This window comes from Nicotiana sylvestris, chromosome 3 (genome assembly GCF_000393655.2).
Source record: "Nicotiana sylvestris chromosome 3, ASM39365v2, whole genome shotgun sequence".
Lineage (NCBI taxonomy): Eukaryota > Viridiplantae > Streptophyta > Magnoliopsida > Solanales > Solanaceae > Nicotiana > Nicotiana sylvestris.
This window is the reverse complement of record NC_091059.1, coordinates 130,483,073-130,497,169: the sequence shown is the minus strand read 5'-3', so window position 1 is coordinate 130,497,169 and position 14,097 is coordinate 130,483,073.

Here is a 14,097-nt window from a genome sequence, read left to right as displayed (position 1 = left end):
CCGGTAGTCTAAAACAAAAGCCGATCTTTATTATTTTCAGTCATCTTTTTATTTAGTCCTTTTGTCATTTTCGTTCAATGCCGATTCTAGGGACATGACATGCGCACACAGTTTGGGCCTAGTCTATAAAGTTAATCATAAAACCCTGGGAAGGTGATCAAAGCATTTAAAGGAAATAAGAACGGTTTGAGATTATTTGAAGCCCGAGTCATGTGGAACTGGGGCAAGTAAAACATAAAGAAAACCGTTAAATGCAAGATTCGCCAAATTGGCATGAGGGTCGTGCATGAGAGTGAGAGTGTCGCCCAGCAGTGCTTTAGAAATGACAAATGAAAAAGCAAGTGTTTAACATAATTGTCAAGTCCAGCACCATCGGAAGAGACTATAAATCTATGTTCAATTGTGTTGTTTGCACTTGGCATGTTTTGAAGACTGGAATGACGAAGGCATTTTGTTCTGCTACCTAAACACTTTATCCTTCGTTACCCCTTTTGAGCCTTATTTATTTTCTTTCATACCCCTCGTTCGGAATCAATAGCAACGACTAGGAAATACGAGCCTGGAAGGTAAAGAAAAAAAATCAAAAAAAAAACCAAAAAAAGGAAAAGAAAAGAAAAATGATAACAAAAAAAAACAAAGGAAAGTCAAATGAAAACAAAGGAATTGGGAACTACGTTTGACCTGATTCCTCAAAGAGGATACGTAGGCGCTTCACGGCTCGGTCATAGGGTGCATAATGGCCACAATGGTCACAGTGTGCATGGTGTAATAGACATTTAAAAAAAATTTAATTATAAATAAATAATCCCCAAGCAAGAAACTAGGGCAAGGGTTGCGTTTGTGGTAAGCAAAATTCGTTCCGAAGGTTGTAATTTTAAACCCCAAATTTATTTTGTTTTTGAGCCTTTAATACCTTTTTTTTCTAGCCTGTCCAAAAACCCACATTACGGTCCAAAGAAAGACCTTCTGACCAGTCTGCAAAAGATGCCAAGTCAGACAAATGAGAGTCTTACCGGCGAACATAACATTCTGTTCCACAACAGAAAGGACTCTAATCTCCAGCAGAGAGAGTCATACCGGCAACACTCCAAACCCCCAGCTGGAAAGTGATACAAATGAGAGAGTCTTATCGGTGAAAATCTTCGCGGACACCATAAGGCGATGAAAGCTGAGAGAAAAACCAAAATGAAAGAGACTTGATAGTGAAAACCCTTCGGGCACTACAAGTCGAATAAGATTGAGAATCAGATGAGGAATTGCCAATTGAAGGTCTTGAAAGACGATTGACGACGGAGGATAGGCCACATATGCATGTCATGACCATTAGAGTCGGTGTCTGCGTTTGATAGGTTTTTATTTATAGTTTCTTTTGTTACAGAGTCATCTTTTTCATTTGTCTTTTATTCTGTTCCCTTTTATCTTTTCCTTTCATAGAAAATTCCCCAGTAGAGTCTGTTTGGTCAGAACCAGTGGGAAATGATTTCAAAATAGGCCATCAGCTTTCCAATCATGCAAGATGAGATCTGACTAGTACATCCAAATGGTATAGTCAGCAAGGAACAAGCGCGAGGCCAGTGTCAAAAAAAGATATCCCCAGCAAAAGGGAATTGACAAAAGGATTGACGAGTGTCACGAGGGATACCCTTGCCGAAATCAAAGGTTATAAACCTCAATGCCAAGGCCCGTGGACAAATCAAGGAGAGCAATATGCATGATTTGGGAAATTTATGCGAGACTAAAAGGTCAGGAAAATGACAGTTTCCGAACTATGCCATAAAAGAAGAGGGATATCCCCAACTGAAAGGGATTATCCCCAACAAATAATATCATCCCTAACAAGTTGTGGAACACAGAGCAAGGAAGGAGAAAGAGAAAACCATCCCAGTAGGAGTATCACAACCAACCACCACGTTTTAAACTAACAAATTTTGTTTGATTTGAAACAGGTAAAGGAAATGGCATTGATGACAAAAAAGCATGCCATAAGGGAGACTGTCAAACTGGGGCAGAAAATTTTCCTTTCATTTAGAAAATTTTCTGGAAATCAGGTACCCATTCGAGGAAGAATAAAAATAACACCAGTCTCAAGGGAAGTGGTCTTTGAACCAGTGTTGCCCCCAACATAATAAGTTTCAATGGAGGAAGTTGTTCCCCAGCAGACAGAACAAAGGGATGACACTTGTGCTCAGAAAAGCAAAAGGCCAGTATCATTCCCAACAGCCTTCCGAAGAGTGAAGCACTAGTTTTGAAGGAATCAAAATCCTCCAGTAGTGTTATCCTCGACAGCGTTATCCCCAGCTGATAAAATTCTATCCCCCAACAGGTAAGTAAATAATTCCCCAACAGTGTTATCCCCAGCAGTTTCGAGGAGTCCAACACAAGTTTGGTGAAAATTGGTATCCTCAGCGGTTCCTTTCGGGGAAAGGCAAAACGAGTCTTAAGGGAGGTAGTCTTCGAAGGAAGAAGCCACGAAAAAAAAGGGAAGTAGTTTGCAGAGGAATGAAACATCCTACTTAAAAGGAAGTAGTTTTGGAAGGAGTAAGATAACATATTTACTCAGCAGAGTTATCCTCAGCAGTGTTATCCCCAGTGGATCATCGAGATGTAGAAGCATCCTCGACGAGTTTCGACCAAGTTTCAAGAAGGTCGGACAACCCAGAGTGGGTAAGGAAGAAAAGGAAAATTCATCCCCAGCAAAATAATCCCCAGCAGTTTCGAGGGAAGACAACACAGGTAAGTAAATAATTCAGGAAGAAGGAAATGGTTTACCCATAGGAGATGCATTTCCTCCTAAGTTTGTTTTTACCCATAGGAGAGGCATTTCCTCCTAAGTTTGTTTTTACCCATAGGAGAGACATTTCCTCCTAAGTTTAGTTTTACCCATAGGAAAGGCATTTCCTTCTAAGTTTGTTTTTTTTACCCATAGGAGATGCATTTCCTCCTAAGTTTGTTTTTACCCATAGGAGAGACATTTCCTCCTAAGTTTGTTTTCACCCATAGGAGAGGCATTTCCTCCTAAGTTTAGTTTCACCCATAGGAGAGACATTTCCTCCTAAGTTTAGTTTTACCCATAGGATAGGCATTTCCTCCTAAGTTTGTTTTTTTTTACCCATAGGAGATGCATTTCCTCCTAAGTTTGTTTTTACCCATAGAAGAGGCATTTCCTCCTAAGTTTGTTTTCACCCATAGGAGAGGCATTTCCTCCTAAGTTTAGTTTCACCCATAGGAGAGGCATTTCCTCCTAAGTTTAGTTTTTACCCATAGGAGAGCCATTTCCTCCTAAGTTTAGTTTCACCCATTGGAGATGCATTTCCTCCTAAGTTTACTTTCACCAATAGGAGAGGCATTTCCTCCTAAGTTTAGTTTTACCCATAGGAGAGGCATTTCCTCCTAAGTTTTTTTTTTTTTTTTACCCATAGGAGATGCATTTCCTCCTAGGTTTGTTTTCACCCATAGGAGAGACATTTCCTCCTAAGTTTAGTTTCACCCATAGGAGAGGCATTTCCTCCTAAGTTTAGTTTTACCCATAGGAGAGGCATTTCCTCCTAAGTTTGTTTTTTTACCCATAGGAGATGCATTTCCTCCTAAGTTTGTTTTTACCCATAGGAGAGGCATTTCCTCCTAAGTTTGTTTTCACCCATAGAGAGGCAGTTTAGTTTCACCCATAGGAGAGGCATTTCCTCCTAAGTTTAGTTTTTACCCATAAGAGATGCATTTCCTCCTAAGTTTAGTTTCACCCATTGGAGATGCATTTACTCCTAAGTTTACTTTCACCCATAGGAGAGACATTTCCTCCTAAGTTTAGTTTTACCCATACGAGAGGCATTTCCTCCTAAGTTTGTTTTTTTTACCCATAGGAGATGCATTTCCTCCTAAGTTTGTTTTACCCATAAGAGAGGAATTTCCTCCTAAGTTTGTTTTCACCCATAGGAGATGCATTTCCTCCTAAGTTTAGTTTCACCCATAGGAGAGGCATTTCCTCCTAAGTTTAGTTTCACCCATATGAGATGCATTTTCTCCTAAGTTTGTTTTTACCCATAGGAGAGACATTTCCTCCTAAGTTGTTGTTGAACAAATAGGAGAGGCATTTCCTCCTAAGTTTAGTTTCTCCTAAGTTGTTGTTGAAGTCAGGAGCCCACCTGAAGAACGGAATGGCATTTATTTTAAAAGTTGTTTGTTTGAAGTCAGGAGCCCGCCTGAAGAGAGGAACGACATACATTTCAGTCTTTACATTTCAGTTGTTGAAGTTGGGAGCCCGCCCATAGAACAGAGGCATACATTTCAGTCTTTTCATTTCAAGCGTTGAAGTGGGGAGCCCGCCCATAGAACAGAGGCATACATTTTTCAAGTGTTGAAGTTGGGAGCCCGCCCATAGAACAGAGGCATACATTTCAGTCTTTTCATTTCAAGTGTTGAAATTGGGAGCCCGCCCATAGAACAGAGGCATACATTTCAGTTGTTGAAGTTGGGAGCCCGCCCATAGAACAGAGGCATACATTTCAGTCTTTTCATTTCAAGTGTTGAAGTTGGGAGCCTGCCCATAGAACAGAGGCATACATTTCAGTCTTTTCATTTCAAGTGTTGAAGTTGGGAGCCCGCCCATAGAACAGAGGAATACATTTCAGTCTTTTCATTTCAAGTGTTGAAGTTGGGAGCCCGCCCATAGAACAGAGGCATACATTTCAGTCTTTTCATTTCAAGTGTTGAAGTTGGGAGCCCGCCCATAGAACAGAGGCATATATTTCAGTCTTTTCATTTTCAGTTGTTGAAGTTGGGAGCCCGCCCATAGAACAGAGGCATACATTTCAGTCTTTACATTTCAAGCATTGAAGTTGGGAGCCCGCCCACAGAACATAGGAATACATTCAGTCTTTTCATTTCAAGTGTTGAAGTTGGGAGCCCACCCATAGAACAGAGGAATACATTCAGCCTATTCATTTCAAGCGTTGAAGTTGGGAGCCCGCCCATAGAACAGAGGAATACATTCAGTCTTTTCATTTCAAGTATAGAAGTTGGGAGCCCGCCCATATAACAGAGGAATACATTCAGCATTAGTTTTCAAGTATTGAAGCTGGGAGCCCGCCCATACAACAGAGGCATACATTTCAAGATCAAGTCAGAGGACAATAAAACAGAGGGTTACAATAGGAATCCCCAGCAGGAAACAATAAAATTCCCCGACACCGGGAAGCAGAAGGTTGCAACAAGAGGTCCCAGCACAAACTCAAGTGCATGTGTCAAAAAGAAGAAAAGCACCGGAAAAATGCAAGCAGACAAGAAAGCAAGGCAACAAGAAAAATTGCAGTCTAGCCTAGCTTCTTGTTTTTTTTAAGCACGGTGTAACAATGAGATCGGTAAGCAGTGGTAATAGCATGCAACAACAGTAACATTGCAGTCCTACGGTAGTCCCAGCTACCAAAATTTCCTGAACTACATTGACCTGATTCCTGTTTAGCCCAGGATATGTAGGAAACCTGTGAAGCAAAGGTTCGGTCAAATCTTTTTCAAAAAATGCTTCATACGGAGTACTCGGATGGGCAAAAATCGCTCGCTTCATCTTTGCACGAAAACCCTTCGTGTCTTCGGGCAAAGAGGGGCAGCTGTAAGCACGTGATTTTTGCCCTATATGAGAATTACTCCCAAGAAATTCAAAAATAAAATGATTTTTCTTGGTGTGCAATTGTGATATTTTTATATAATTGTTTGTGTTTGTCTGTGCATGTTTATTTGCTAAATTAATAAAAAATACAAAAATATGTCGCATTTTTCATGTAGGATTTAATTCTACAATTGTTAGTAATTATGTTTGTTTTACAAAAAATAAAAATTACAAAAATAGGCATCGTTTGCATTTTTAGCATTTAATGTCCAAATATACAATTTTATGCTTAATTATTACTCAATTGTGCGTTAATTGTTATTGGGATTTAATTTGCGCTTTTATAACTTAATTTAGTTCTTAATAATAATTTAAGTATTTTTATAATTTAGTTTTAGATAAAAAAAAGAAGAAAAAAGAAAACAAAAATACAAAAAAATCGGAATTGGACCTCTTCTTCAATTTCAAGCCACAGGCCTAAAAAATGGCCCCACCTTCCCTATGACCCAGTCCATTCCGAACTGGGTCGACCTGGTCCATAACCAAACACCCTTATTATCTTGCATTTCAAAAAAACAAAAAAAAACAAAAAGAAAAACAAAATCAAAAAACCCTAACCAAAACACTAAACTACCCATCCCCCCTTCTCTATCTTTCTTCCTCTTCTTCCTCAAGCAAGACACCCAAGACCCCAACCATGGCCTCCCCTCCAGCCCTGCCCTCGACCCTACTCCCTCACGTCCAAACGCCACTAACAAACAGCTCGTCAGCTCCACACACAGCCCGAACGACCACAAGCAGTCCACCATTGTTGCTCCAGTTCGTCGCGTACAAACGACCCCAAGAACCATAGCTGCTGCTGTTCACGCAGCTGTCTCTGCGTCGTCACCTCATCTTCTTCGTCCGTCGTCAAGCTCGAGCTTGAGCTCGACATCCATGGCTGCCCAGCTCCACCAAGCGGTCCGCCATTGCCTCGTTCAAACGACCAAGCAGTCCGCCATTACCCTACTGCTGTTCCTGCCTTCATCTTCCCCATCCAAACAGACCCAACTAGTAATGGCTGCTTCATCTTCTTCGTCCAATGAACAACAGTCCGAACACTGTTTCGTCGACACAGCAGCTCGTACTGCTGACTCCATGGCTGACCCTTCCTCGTCGTCGTCCATGGATGCTGTCGCTGCTCGAGGATCGCTTCTGCCACGTCGACTGTTGTTGTTGCTTCAGTTGCTTCGTAGGTTCGTGTTCGTCGTCATTTGGTCGAGATTTGGTCGAGGCTCGTCAAAACAGTCCGTACATATTTCGTGTCGATCCGGTTAGTAGATTTTGAGTTTTATTTTGTTTATTTTGTTTTGATATTCTCGAATCTAAAATCGGCAAATGTTTGTTTTGTTTATGTCTATGGTTAGATATTTGATATTTTTTTGTTTTGTTCATGTTCATATGTTTTGTTAAGTTAATTTCAGATTTCAAATGGAAATTTAATTAGTGGTTTTTCATGTTTATTTCATGTTTGTTTTATTGTTTAGGTAAAAGTTGTTAGTATAATGTTGGTGAGATACAAATTGAAAATTAATTAATTGTTTCTTCAATTTGTTTCATTTGTTTATGTATTTTTAGAAATTGTTAATATTGTTAAGTTCAAGTTTAAGTTCATAATGGTTTCTTCGTCGATCTTGTTATTTGTCTAAAAGAATTTAGTTGTGTTAAGGGAAATATGTTGATTTAATCGTTTGAATCCATCATGTTTGTTGTTTAAAATAGATTTCATTCATGTTCATACTTTGTTGTTTGTTCTTAAATCCGAAATTTATATAGCTTGATTTCTTGTTTACCATTTATGATTATTTTCTTGAATTTGTCTCATAATCTTGTTTAAAGTTTAATATAGGAATTGTTTGTTGTAATGTTGTTAGAGTTGATTTTAAGTTCAATATTATTGAATTTAGAAATCTAAATATACTTGTTTGATTGTTGTTGTTGAATCCGAAAATAGGTTTGTTGTTGCTAAAAATATTGTTCAATCAAATTTTAGTTGTTCTTTGTTGTGCAATTTGTGTTCATGTGATTTGTTGTTGAAATGTTGAAGAAATCATGTTCATGTGATTTGTTGTTGAAATGTTGAAGAAATCATGTTCATGAGATTTGTTGTTTGAATTTATGTAGAAATTGGTCATATTGACTATATTTTGGTTGAGTTTGATTAATTGATTTGTTATAGCTGATGGGGTAATTTGGTAAATCGCAGTACGTTTGGGGGTAAAATAGTAATTGCAATAAGGTCGGAGGGGTAGTTTAGGAATTGTACATTTTGTAATTTTTTATGTGAAGCATGGGGGACAAAATGAAATGGGGTGGGTTGTGATATAGTTGTTTAATATAAAGGGGGGACAAGACAAAATTTAGTGGGGGGAATCTTGTATTTATTTATGTTAGGCATGGGGGACAAAATATAATGGGGTGGTGTGATATATTTATTTAATGTAATGGGGATGATTGGGAAGATAATGGGTTTGGTAGAGAAAATGGGTTGATTTTAATTGATTAAAGGATTGGGGATATAAGTAGAGGTCTTTAAATCAGATTTTGAGGGAGATAATAAGAACAGACAGAGAAGAGAGAAGAGAGAGGAACGAATCTGGAAAAAAAAAAGAATAGATAGATAGAATAGAAAAACACAAACAGAGAAAAAAAAGCTGAATATTTAAGAGAGAGAAAAATTCCGAAAAATATTCAAACTTTCAAATAAATAAAAAACTAAAAAAAAATCTTCTGCTTTCTTTCATTGTTTGAAATCAGCATTAATTGTTGTTGTTTTATAAAAGTTGGAAGCATTTGTTTTGGGATTACTACTCTACCGGTCTGTTACTGGGTTGTTACTGTTGTTGGGCTGTTGTTGATGTGTTGTACTGTTATTACTGCTGCTGATTCTCATCTTTATTTTCTTTTGCTTCCAATATCAGGTACACATCTGACACGCTGGTTATTGTAATCCGAATACGAAAATGAATAGTTGAAATTCTGAATTAGCTTTAATTATATTCTGAATTTTATTTGTATGTATAATTTATTTAGTTTGCAAAAAATCAGAATCGTGTAGCTATTTAATACATACAGTGTAACATCCGACGATAACTTAACGATTGAACTATCTATATATTGCCAATAAATAAATAAATGGTGTAGTAACTCCGTCAAGTAAAAAATCAAACGAATAGGCCATCTAGTAGGAACTTGGCAGAAATATTGTTTAAGTTAAATAATATTGGTTAATTTCAGCATGTAAATGGTCTAGGATTAAAATTAGATTGCTATATTTTTTTTTAATTTGACAAACTGAGAACATGCCTAGTATAATGTAACTAGGTAATAACATGTAAATAAATTAAGATATTTTCTCTTTTATTTTGTAGAGATAAATTTCAAATAAAAATGTATGCATTTTAGGACTGACCTTTTTTTAAAAATAAAATGAGATGAGCCTCGCCCAATAAAATGCACCAATTGCGGGACCCTCGATAAATGTTTAATTAAGTATTTAGAATTCGGGATGGACTGTTTAGTGAATTCCACGGTCTTACCCATAAATAATAATACGTTAATCGCTTTAGGCACGATGTTAATAATAATACATTCTTAAACACGGGTGCGCATTTTTGCGACCCAAATCCAAATCCCAAAACATTGAATAAAATGTGTTCCGGATTGCGGGTGCATTTCATGTGACGTAATCCAAAGACATGTTTTAAACAATGTTCACATTCTTGTAAAAATAAAATAAATAATGATAAAAGCGGTAAAAAGATAAAACTTGCACATAAGTTCATATTTGTATAAAAATCAGATAATCAAGCCGAATATAACAGTTGAGCGACCGTGCTAGAACCACGGAACTCGGGAATGCCTAACACCTTCTCCCGGGTTAACAGAATTCCTTATCCGGATTTCTGGTACGCAGACTATAATATAGAGTCATTCTTTTCCTCGATTCGGGATTAAAATTGGTGACTTGAGACACCCTAAATCTCCCAAGTGGCGACTCTGAAATAAATAAATAAATCTCGTTTCGATTGTCCTTTAATTGGAAAAAACTCCTTCACCCTCGAGGAGGCGGAAAAAGGAGGTGTGACACCAGGTGCTGGAGAAGGGCACTGAAGGGAACCCCTCGCACCAAAGTAACCAGCTGATGCACTCGGCATAGTAGAACCGTGAGCTGACGGAGCACGAGATGAACTCTGGGCTGGAAGGGCACTAAGTGATGACTGGCCTTGCTGAGTACCATGATAACCATGACCCGAAGATGCCCACGATAACCTAGGCGGGCTGACTGAGCAGGGCTAAAAAAAAAAACTCTACCATGCTGAAACTGGCCCCTCAAAAGAGCACCACTATAACTGCCAGATCCTCCAGGCCTCTTGGCCTCCCTCTCCTCTCGATCATGACGACGAACCGTCTCAATCTCGCGAGCGATATCGACCACCTTCTCGAACGTAGCACCCAACACTCTCTCTCTTGTCATCAGAATACGGAGATGGTAGTTAAGGCCATCAACAAATCTCCTAATCCTCTCACGATCTGTTGAAATCATCCAGACGACATGACGAGCTAACTCAGAAAACCTCGACTCATACTGTGACATAGTCATATCCTCCTATTGCAACCACTCAAACTGCCTATGCAGTTCCTCTCTGCGAGACTGCGGTACATACTTCTCTAAGAAGAGAGTGGATAAACTGCTTCCAAGTAAGGGGCGCTGCTCCAACCGGCCTACGCCTCTCATACGCCTCCTACCAAGTGAAGGCAGCCCCAGTAAACTGAAAGGCGGTAAATGCCACACCGCTAGTCTCAAGAATCCCTGTTGTACGGAGCATCCGCTGATACTTATCAAGAAAACCCTGGGCATCCTCACCCTCAGCACCATTGAATAACGGAGGCTAGAGTCTACTAAACCTCTCAAGATGACGCTGCTCATCATCCAACTTAATTGGCACAACAAACTCCTAAGCTTGTGCAATCGGCTGAGCTGGAGGTGCCCCCGTTGTGAGGTGGTCCCTGCACTACCTTCTCAGGTGTGCGAGTAGCAGGAGGTCTGATTTCCTCCCCCGTCCTGTGAAGTAGCTGCTGCTGTAGTGGCTGAAACTGCCTGAGCTAGGCTAGTGCAAACTGATAAGATCTGTGCCAAGGCCTCCTAAAGACCCAGAATCACGATGGGAACAGCTGGTGCCTGAACTGGTGCTGCTGGAGCATCTATAGCTGGAGCCTGATCCGGAGATAGGGTAGTTGGTGGATCTATAGGTGTTGCCCTCTCTGCTCTACCTCTGCCACAACCACGACCGTGTCTACGACCAGCCCAAACCGGGGTGTCACTAGTCATGAGCAACTAGGAAATTCGGATACAAGTCTAATGAACACTAAATCTGATACAATAGTTCTAAAAACATGAAGATGATAAGATATGGGAGGCACAGGGCTGCGAACGCCAACAACTACCTTGTAGTCTCCGAATCACCGCCTGGACTGGGAGAATCAGCACTCAGGAGTAGACTCTGCGATGCCTGAATCTACACACATAGTGCAGGGAGTAATGTGAGTACTCCGATTCAGTGAGTAAAAATTATAATTAATGGATGTAAGTATGAAAACATGTAAAGGCACAAAACAATTTCATATCAAGCAGTAAAATCACTTAAAGTAGTAAATCAGTGAAGAAATCAAATGATATCCCTTTTCAAAACAAGTAACACAGGTAATTTAATCGGTAAATAATAAGTAGAAATCCACTCCTCAGGCTCAGTATCAATCACTCAGAATAGTATCAGCCCCTCGGGCTCACTCTCAGATCATAATGGGTACCCGCGCTCACTCTGGGTGTGCAGACTCCGGAGGGCCCCCTTACGGCCCAAGCGCTATATCAAGCCACCTCGTGGCATCATCACTCAGCACTCGACCTCGCATCACTCGGCACTCGGCCTCACATCACTCAAGCCACCTCGTGGCACATAAAGTATCTTAGGCCCTCGGCCTCATATCACTCAGCATATCCTCACATATGGCCCTCGGCCTCACTGAGTCCGAAAATCATCACAAGCCCCTTGGGCATTAGTAAAACAGTAGTTCTCAGCCCAAAACATGATGTAGAAATATCATTTAAGTTTCAAATCTGAGTAAAAGTGGCTGAGTTTGTAAAACCGTAGATATCAACAGGACTGATTTCAAATAATAAGTCAAGCAGTGAGGAAACATTGATAAAAATCGCCGAAGGATCCAAATAGTTGGCACGAAGCCCAAATGTAGCAATCAACCCAAATCGTGATGATAACCAATAAATTTCAGTCAAATACGTAGTAAGATCATCAATCGGGACAGACCAAGTCACAATCCTCAGTAGTAAAAAACCCTACGCTCAACATCCAACGTGTGTCTCACCTCAATATAACACTACGATGTGTAATCCGGGGTTTCAAACCCTTAGGACATCATTTACAACCATTACTTACCTAGAACCGACTAATTCTCAAGCTTGTGACGCCTTTGCCCCTCGAATTGGCCTCCAAGCGCGTCGAATATATCCAAAATCAGAACGAATGCGCCACAATATTCTAAGGGAACAAAGCCCAAGTGAAAACATTCAAAAAATATCAAAAATCCCTAAATTAGCAAAATCCAAGCCTCGGGCCCACGTCTCAGAATCGAGTAAAATTTACATTTTCAGAATCCTCATACTCTCACGAGTCTAACCATACCAAAATTATCCAATTCCGATACCATTTGGTCCTTCAAGTCATCATTTTATATTTTTGAAAGATTTCATAATTTTCTTTTCAAATTCCATCCCAAATCATGAATTAAAAGATGAATTCAATGATAGATTCATGTACTCTAGCCAAATCTGATTTAGAATCACTTACCCCCGATGAATTTCTTGAAAAACCTTCCAAAAATCACCAAAATCCGAGCTCTCTATGTCAAAATATTAAATAAAACCCAAAACATCGCATTTATAGAGTACCCCTCAGATCTCAGCCTCCGCGGTCCGCACAGAACCACCGCGGTCTGCGCAAAAGAACCGTGGTCCGTACAAAACCACCGCGGCGCGCACAAAACCACCGTGGCCGCACTTCATTTTGTGCGGTTTGCACCGCACATACCGTGGCCGCAATTCCTTTTGTGCAGTCTGCACGGGTGGGTTCCGAGGCCTGCAACCCTTCTGGACCTGCTACATCTATGATTTTGGCCTAAAACATCTGGAACCTACCCGGAACTCCCGGAACTTCAAACCAATTGTAACAACACATCCCCTGACATCGTTCAAACTTGTTCAAAACCTTGAGACACTCACACAACATCAAATCATCATTTTAACTGGGGATTCAATCCTAAGAACTCCAAGAACTCTTAAATTATGCTTTCGATCAAAAAGTCTATCAAATCCGGCCCGAATGACCTAAAATTTTGCACACACATCCCAAAATGACACAACGAAGCTACTGTCACTCTCAGAATTCCATTCCGACCCCTATATCAAAATCTCGCCTATCAACCGGAACCGCCAAAGTATCAACTTCGCCAATTTAAGCCTAAATCTTCTCTACAACTCCAAAACCCATTCTAATCGCGCTCCTATGTCACAAATCACCTCCCGAAGCTAACCAAACCATCGGAACTCAGTTCCAAGCCTTCTAATACATAAGTCAACATCCGGTTGACTTTTCGAACTTAAGCTTTCTTAAAAGAGACTAAGTGTCTCATTTCTTACCAAATCCTCTCCGAACACGAACTAATAAAACTGATCACATAAAACACGGATAACGAAGCGTAAAGAAGCTAAAATAGCGAAAAACGAAGCGGTAACTCATGAGACGACTGGCCGGGTCGTCACACTGTGAGCCTGTAATTTGTTCTCTTTAAATGCAGACCTAATTGTTTTTGATTGACGCCTACACTTTTATCCTTTAAAACCTTAGGAAGTTCTAGAACCACCTAAATTAGAGGTCCTAAATACCTCCAGGGCCACAAGGAAGGGACAGGTAGTGCATGCATAGGACATTTTCAAGGTTACTAGAACGTTTTAGGCTATGACAAGGGGGAGGGAATTGGGTAGTAAGGATATGATAACTACGCGCTAATGTCACGTGTAGCCCCTCATTGAGGAGTGATTATCGGGCATTGTGTAGGTGATCCTATAGGCTAATAAACCTAGAACCCCTCTTTTTCCAACTCCTATATGTTTTAAATGAATTTACTTCTCTTTACATATGTTCAAATCTTTTCCCTGGTTTTCATTACTTGAACCATACATGTACTTAGAATGTCAAAACATTCCTTTACTTGCAAGAACGTGTTAAAATTATTTATTTGCTAAAATGACTAATTCACATAGTATAAGTTTGGTCGGGACCCACCGTTGTGGACCAAGAGGGGTGCCTAACACCTTCCCCTCAAGGTTATTTCGATCCCTTACCCTAAATCTCTAATAATGCAAACTAGTCTAAGAGTTAATC